The sequence below is a fragment of the Pezoporus occidentalis genome, unplaced genomic scaffold (assembly GCF_034315485.1).
Source record: "Pezoporus occidentalis ecotype Australia unplaced genomic scaffold, CSIRO_AGI_Poc_V1 ctg1, whole genome shotgun sequence".
Classification (NCBI taxonomy): domain Eukaryota; kingdom Metazoa; phylum Chordata; class Aves; order Psittaciformes; family Psittacidae; genus Pezoporus; species Pezoporus occidentalis.
The window spans coordinates 18,227,482-18,234,550 of NW_026912778.1; positions in this window are offsets into that span (position 1 = coordinate 18,227,482).

Sequence of the window (7,069 nt, forward strand, 5' to 3'; positions counted from 1 at the left end):
CAGGCTAGGAGATGCTAACTTCTGTGCTAATTAAAAGTTTAATAGCCATACCACCTGAGGAGCCAAAAGAGGAAGGGAGTTTTTAAGATGAAAAAAAAAGTAAATAAAACAAGAAGATGGTATTTACTGGTATTTTAATTGACTGTAAGCTTTTATTTTCCTTTGAAGCCCTGTCCATTGCAACCAAAGCATTTGGGTTTAAGCTTAGACTGTAAGAAATTGTAAGGAATATTCCCAGTGAAAAATATGAAGCTTTTTGAAGTATTTTATATTCTGTTTTCTTTAAAAGCCATGGCATGCAGGAAATGCACACTAAGGGAGCACAGTAGAAATGATTCTTTAACACCCTCTTTGGAAAGTCCTAAATCCCCTATCTTCTCTGTCAGTGGTTTACTACTTCTGCAATATGTGACCTGTCCTAGATGCATGTTACAAGAGTTTCTGTGCCACAGTAAATTCTGATGTTTATCCCCTCGTATTAACTCATACATGGGGGAAAATCTGAAGGGAAATCAAAGCAAAGGGAAACTTGGAGTTGAATTTCTTTACCCTATTCTTCGTGCATATTTTTATTGCATAGAACAATGTGGCTGGGAGGATTGGAAGAATCAGAGGTTAACTAAATTGTCTGAATGCATATATTCAATGCTGGTCACCTGACTATACTAACAAAAGGTGGTTTGATAGCTGTCAACTTGTTTTGCTATTGTGCAGCTTAAGTGTTACCTTCTTGTATTATGAACATCTATGTATTTGGAAAATAAATCCATCTTGCAAGAAAGATTGTGCAAAAAATTGTTCCTATTATACTCCAGTGTATATTGCTGATGTCAAATAAAATACAATTGTGAGAGTTCTTAAACAGTTGTCTTTCTAATTGTGGCCTGAAGCAGGAAAAGGAAGGAGTATAGTAAACTTTGAGATGGATCCTCCTGCAGTTATTGCTGGAACATTGATGACGTTAGCTGAATGAATCAATCAACCTGATGCTTTATATAAGATAGAAAAAGGGATGGGTTTAATCAGCAATATGATGAATAATATTGTATTGTATTAAGATGGCACACCAGTCTACCTCTATATCTTGTCAAGATGTGTCATTATGTTAACAACTTAAAAACTAAATAAATTGCCGTGCCTCCCCCCGGAGCAGAAACAAATAATACACATACTAGCAGTGCCCACTTTATTCTTTTTAAATTTAATTTTATTTTTTATTGCTGTGAGGTAATGTATAACACTTCTTGCCTTATCTGACAACAGGCCAGTTGTCAGCTGCTCTGCTTCTTTACATGACTTAATGTGATTTTCTAATGTTCTGTGCTTGGGCCTGGTAAAGCTTACATGCATTTAAAGGCATAGACTTGCAAAACCTGTGTTTCAGTAAGGACGAAAAATGCCTAGCACTAAATACATTTAGAGAGAGATGTATGGAAAAATCATTTTGGTGTGTGTGGTTGCCTGTGCAAGACAAGGAGTGGGGCACCCTCACCTCTACTGCTAAGTGTGGCTGGAACCATCAAATCTTTTTGCAGGCTGAGATGAGAGCTGTCAGAATGGCTTACAGAACTGCAAAGTGCTGTAATTGCTGCTTGCTTCAGGCACAGATGTTGATGCCAAGAAATCTGCTGTGTTTGACAGCCACAGCTAGTTCCTAGATTTGGGAGACTCTATGTCCTTTTCTCCTGACTGCTGTGGCTGTGCTTTTTAAGCCTGATGCACAAATCAGTCGTATGTGCTGCTGCTGCCACTTAATGCTCTATGGCGTAATGCTACCCCACATCCCATGTTGTATTAATGGCACTTGCATTGATTAGGCAGGGAATTCTGCTGTTAGGCTACACATGAGGCCTGTTTAGCATCCAAGGAAAGTTGCCATTGGCTTCAGTGGATGCTGGGATCACGTTTTATGCAAGTCAGAACTCTGCCTGTACGAAGAATTTAGTCCCATGCTGAAAGCAACTAGGAATTTTGCTTTAGGCTACTGCAAAGCACCTCCTAAATTCATTTTTCATACATCTTCATATATTTGGGTGTGATTAGTATTTCTTGAGAGCACTAGGATCTGTTCCTGGTAGTTAGCAGCATGAGAGTTCTGTTGTATGTATATGTTCGGTTTGAGTTGAAGGAAATTGAGCCTGTGTTTGCTGTCTGAGCATTTTCACTGTGGACCTGTGCAACTGAGAAGGACTCGGTTGGGGAAGTCAGGTTTTGGCTCTTTACCTGCCACTGTCTTCTGTCCTTTTCCTCCTTCCTTTCTGCAGAGCTTAGTCTCATAAATGTATGCTGAGATACTCTGCTGGAATGATCCTGGAGAAGAGACAGGTAAGTATGTCCTTATTTGAATAAAAGGTCCTGGTCCCAAATGGAGAATATTACTGTTCATCTAATGAATAGACTCTGACCTGGAATGTATTAAATGTAAAGCCAGCTCCGCCTGTTAGATAGTCTGAGATGATAAGAGTAAAATTATCTAGGAAATCAACCAGATGACAGCTCCAGATATAAGTGAAGGAATACCTGGGAATAGACTGGATGTAACTCACATAGCTTATTGTACCTTATTCTAGCAGGTGTCATGTCAGGATGGCAGCCAGCATAGGCACAGAGAGACAGGCAGTTGCATTGACTTCACCCTGGGAAAGAGCACAGCTGAGTGAGGCTGGAGAAATTCAAGAGACAGGGTGAAGTGTAGCCCCAGTTTGAGAGCAGGCAGGAACTGGTGACAACCTGATGTTATTAGGCGAGGGAATACAAAGGCAGGAATTGCAGTGATTAAGGCAGCAAGATTTAGAGAAATTATATATCAAAGGCTTGTTTTTCAGCTTTGTTGGAAAGCAATGCTGAAGGGTAGTCTTTGAGAAAAGTAGAGGTTTTATCTGTATTGCTGAGCTTGCTTTAATGCTAATGAAAGCCTCTGGACTGGAATTACGTTGCTGACGTGAGGAATGGTGTGAAAGGAATCTTGCTGGTAAGCTAGCAGATGTGAAGCCATAGGGATAAGATGACAAAGGTGATCTAGGATGGGAAATGTGTCCAAACGTATTCACTAGTATTTATTACAATTTTGGGTATATTTCCTATATGACTTTTTCTGTTTCCTCTGTGGAGAAAATGAGAAAATCTCATTTTGAACTACAGAAAATAAATTAAAAATGTATTATTTTCTTTTTTCAGATGACAAGAGACTGTATAAAGAGCTACTCTGAAGTGTCGTTCACAGCATAGGAAAGCACAACAAAATGACATGAACAACTGGGGCTCCCCGGTGTTGTAGCTACTGGGTGGGTAGTTTTTAAACTGATTACTGACTGAGGTGGTACTTACGTAATTTCTTTACAAGGCTAATGTTTAGAGCACTTGCCCATAAAAGGCCTTCAAAGACTCCTGCCTACAAGGTGTATATGGGTGCAGGTTCCCAGATGGCATAAAGTAACTGTAAACATAACCAGTGGGCCATTATAGCAAAGAAGCCTCATAGTGTTCCTTGGAACACGCTAGAAGGTATTTTGCTTTAGAAGCCTGTCTAGGATCTGGAGGTGACAAAGGTGCATAATTCAGTTGCTAGTTTGGGGGATAATTTTGGACACATTATTCACAGTGTTTCAGGATCCCTTGTTTGGGGAACCTATGTGCTCAGAGAGCCTTAGCCCCAGGTAACATTGCACGTGGAGTGCGAAGAGACAGGTGTTGCAGTGCCTGCTGATGTTGCTGGATTTGGCCCTAAATATTGCTAAAATGGCAGCTGATAAAGCAGTTTATGGCCTTTAAATATGGGAACTGGACTCAATTGAAGAGGCCAAAGGGTTATGTGTGTTGTATGGACACAGACCAAGCTATAGGAGGATTATTTTTCCCCAGAGACACAAGCATCCTGTGAACTTCACCCCAGCTTTGTTGCTAAATGCTATAGTGGTTTTGATACTTGCCTCAAAAAGAGTTTATAAAGGTAGAGGTAGCCAGTCACAAGTTAAATTGCCCTGATTATGTACCTGTATTATGACCATGTATGGGTCTGTGCCTGTAAAGTTCTGGATTAAAAAACCTGGGCTAAATGCTGGTCATCACAGCTTTTTAGGTTCCCCTCAGTGAAATCCAACATCCAAACCTATTGTAGAGTTAGAATTAAACCCAAGCAGATGCTGTTTCATGCTGATACCATTGCAAAGGCATTTTTTCCTAGGAGTTGGGAGGAGGAGAGAAGGGCAGGTGACAGGGAAGTAAAGGTGGGCAGTGGATGGGAGGGAAAGGCAATTCTATTCTCAGATAATCTTGACATAATTTGAAAAATATAAAAAAATTGTTTTCTGAGGTAATTTAAGGTCTTGCAGTCACTGCTTTATGTCTTTTTTTCCCCCTCTAACAAGTATGCTATGGAATTCAAGTCTTGCTAAAATGTTTAAATTTGGTTATGTAGAGACTTATACTGAACTCTAAATTAAATCCTTGGTTATGTATCCAGCCTCTGTCCCAGTGGATGTTGTTGTCTGGTTGTTCTGTCAGATGAGAAGGACTGACCTATGACAGCCACAGGTGACAGGTGCTCAAAGTAAGAATTGAGGGAATGAGCCTGAGCATTCCCTTCTTGTTTCATGTGGCTTGATTTATCATTACCTTGTTCACATTAAAGTCAGATTCATTGAATAAATTACATTATATAGTGTGAGCAACTCTTACTTCCATTATCATAGGAGCAGGGTGTGCTAAATTGAGCAAATCAACCAAATCATTACTTAATTGTGTGCTTAATTCATTGTCATGGATTTTCCCCATGAGTATTAGGGATGCCCTTGCAAATGCATTGCTGTTGTGTTTTTCTGTAACCATTATTTTGGTTTTTTTTTCTGTATTCAGTTAATACATATTACATTTATGTACGTAAATTTAGGTGGCCCTCACAAGTAGTTAATTCAGGTTACATATAGCTTTGTGTTGTGTTATTAACATGTTTATTTTAAGAGTTTTCTGGGAAAACTTGATAGAATAAAGCATTTTCCATGAGTTACGAAGAAATTAGAGAAGTACAGAAGATATTTTCTACTGTGTTTGTGCTGGAGGTACTGAAAAATGAGGTACAGATCCCTCCAATGGCCAAAGTACAGTAGTCCAAGGCTATCAGATTTGATCTCAAATCCTCCTGGTTCTTTTCAGTTAGGCTTTATCCTGTGTCCTGCCTCTGTTTCTCTCCTTCTCTGCTTTTCTCTTTTTTTTCTTTTTTTTTTTCCTGTTAAATGTTCCTCCCTGATCTCGCTTCAAAACTGTTTTCTTAACTAACCTGATAATTGACTTCAGTGGGATTTGAAGACATGCTCAAGTGCTCTCCTGAAGAACGATGCTCTAGTTAATCAGGACTGAAATTGTCTGTGAAGTAAATAATGTTTCTGAAGAGTTTTCTGAGTTATGAATGAATGCAAAAACAATTTGTTCATGTTAATTTTGTCAGAAATTATTTTATTAATAAATTGTTCAGGCAGCTACATAAACCTGGCTCGGATACCTGGTGCGGAAGAGAAATAATCCCACTTAGATATTAATTTAGTAACTTTTGTTGTCACCTCCCACTGCAGTAATTATACTCTGAAGTCCAGTGTTTGGCCAGTGAAACAAAAACATAGTTTTATTTCTTTCTTACTTTTATTTCTTCCTGATTATGTCTGTACTAGGAGTACCTAAACTAGTCTCTGGAGTGGTTTTAGCTTGCACCAGCTAGCCAGGAGGTTTCTGGACGCAGTCTGGGAGTTCATGATGAGAGCTTTCTCAGTACATCGTTGCCCTCACTGGAAGGCAAGAGAAGTAAATGGCATTACTCTGTTCACTGCCAGCTGGCCTCAGCAGCAGGCCAATGTCCTGGACAGGTTTAACCTATTACATAGGTGCAACAGAAAGCAGTGGGCTAGAGAAGAGTCCTTGTGTTCCTCAAGAGATTGTCATTTTACCTGGTCATTTAGCAGAAGCTTTATGGAGGAATGTGACAAACTGTGTTGAAAGCAGAAGTTTTAAATAGCAGTTGCAGAGGAAAACCCCACTGGGTTATGATAATCCTAGCTGAAGGCCAAATTTAGCTATCATTAGTGCATTGTATGCCCTTATTACCTGTATTTCAAAATAAGTTGACATGTATTACTGCAATTAGATCCTTTGGAAATGCTTTCCATTCTCTAGGAAATAACCCTAATGCATTCCCTTATTTTCAGGTAAAGCCATTTAGTGTTTCAGACATCACAAGTAAATGGTCTTGCTGGTGCAATCTCATGTGAACCTCACAGTCTGTGATCGTATTCGGGCAGTGGCATATAGGTACCTGAGACGTACCACAGCTTATTCCACCCAAACATACAGTGCCAGCTCCATGACTCGCCAACCACATGGCCAAAGTGCACATATTCTAGATAATCTCTTCATTTCTTGTAGTCTTTCAGGTCAGACAGTAGACAGGAAATCTGGCCCTTGTATGCAGGTGCCTTCTTTGCTGCCTTGCAGATCGCTTGAGTTCATGTCATTGTCATTAAACGTTAGAGAAGCACTGGAGTTATTTTGACGTAAAATATTTCATAGAGCTTTCTTTGTGCAAGATGTCATAAAAAATGAAATAATCACAGATTTTTATGTTCTTCAGTGTTAAAATGTTGAGCTTCAAAAACAAAGACAATGATCAAAAATAAATCTTTAAAGCACCTAAGTTTACAGGTAAACAAACCCAAGATTTTCAAATTTTCTATGAAAAAACAGTTTTTTCCAGTTGTGATAGAAAAAGACGGATTAATAAACCAACCACTGAGTAGGGGTGTGCATGTCCTATTTTAATAAACTTGGTCTAAAGAATTTCAAATGAGGGGTTGTAGACGTGCAGGTGACAGAGAAGGAAAGTATTCAAAATTTAAGAAAAAGAAAATGACTCAATCAAGAACAAATTTAGTTTTGATCATCTGCACAGCTCTGTGATACTGTAGTGCAGAGATAATAAGGCTATGTACCCTGCTTGCTTTGAAGTTCAAAGAGAAAATGGGAGAGTTCAGGTGAATAAGAATGATTCCTGATGAAGGTCAAGAGCTTCAGGGTGACTAAGAGT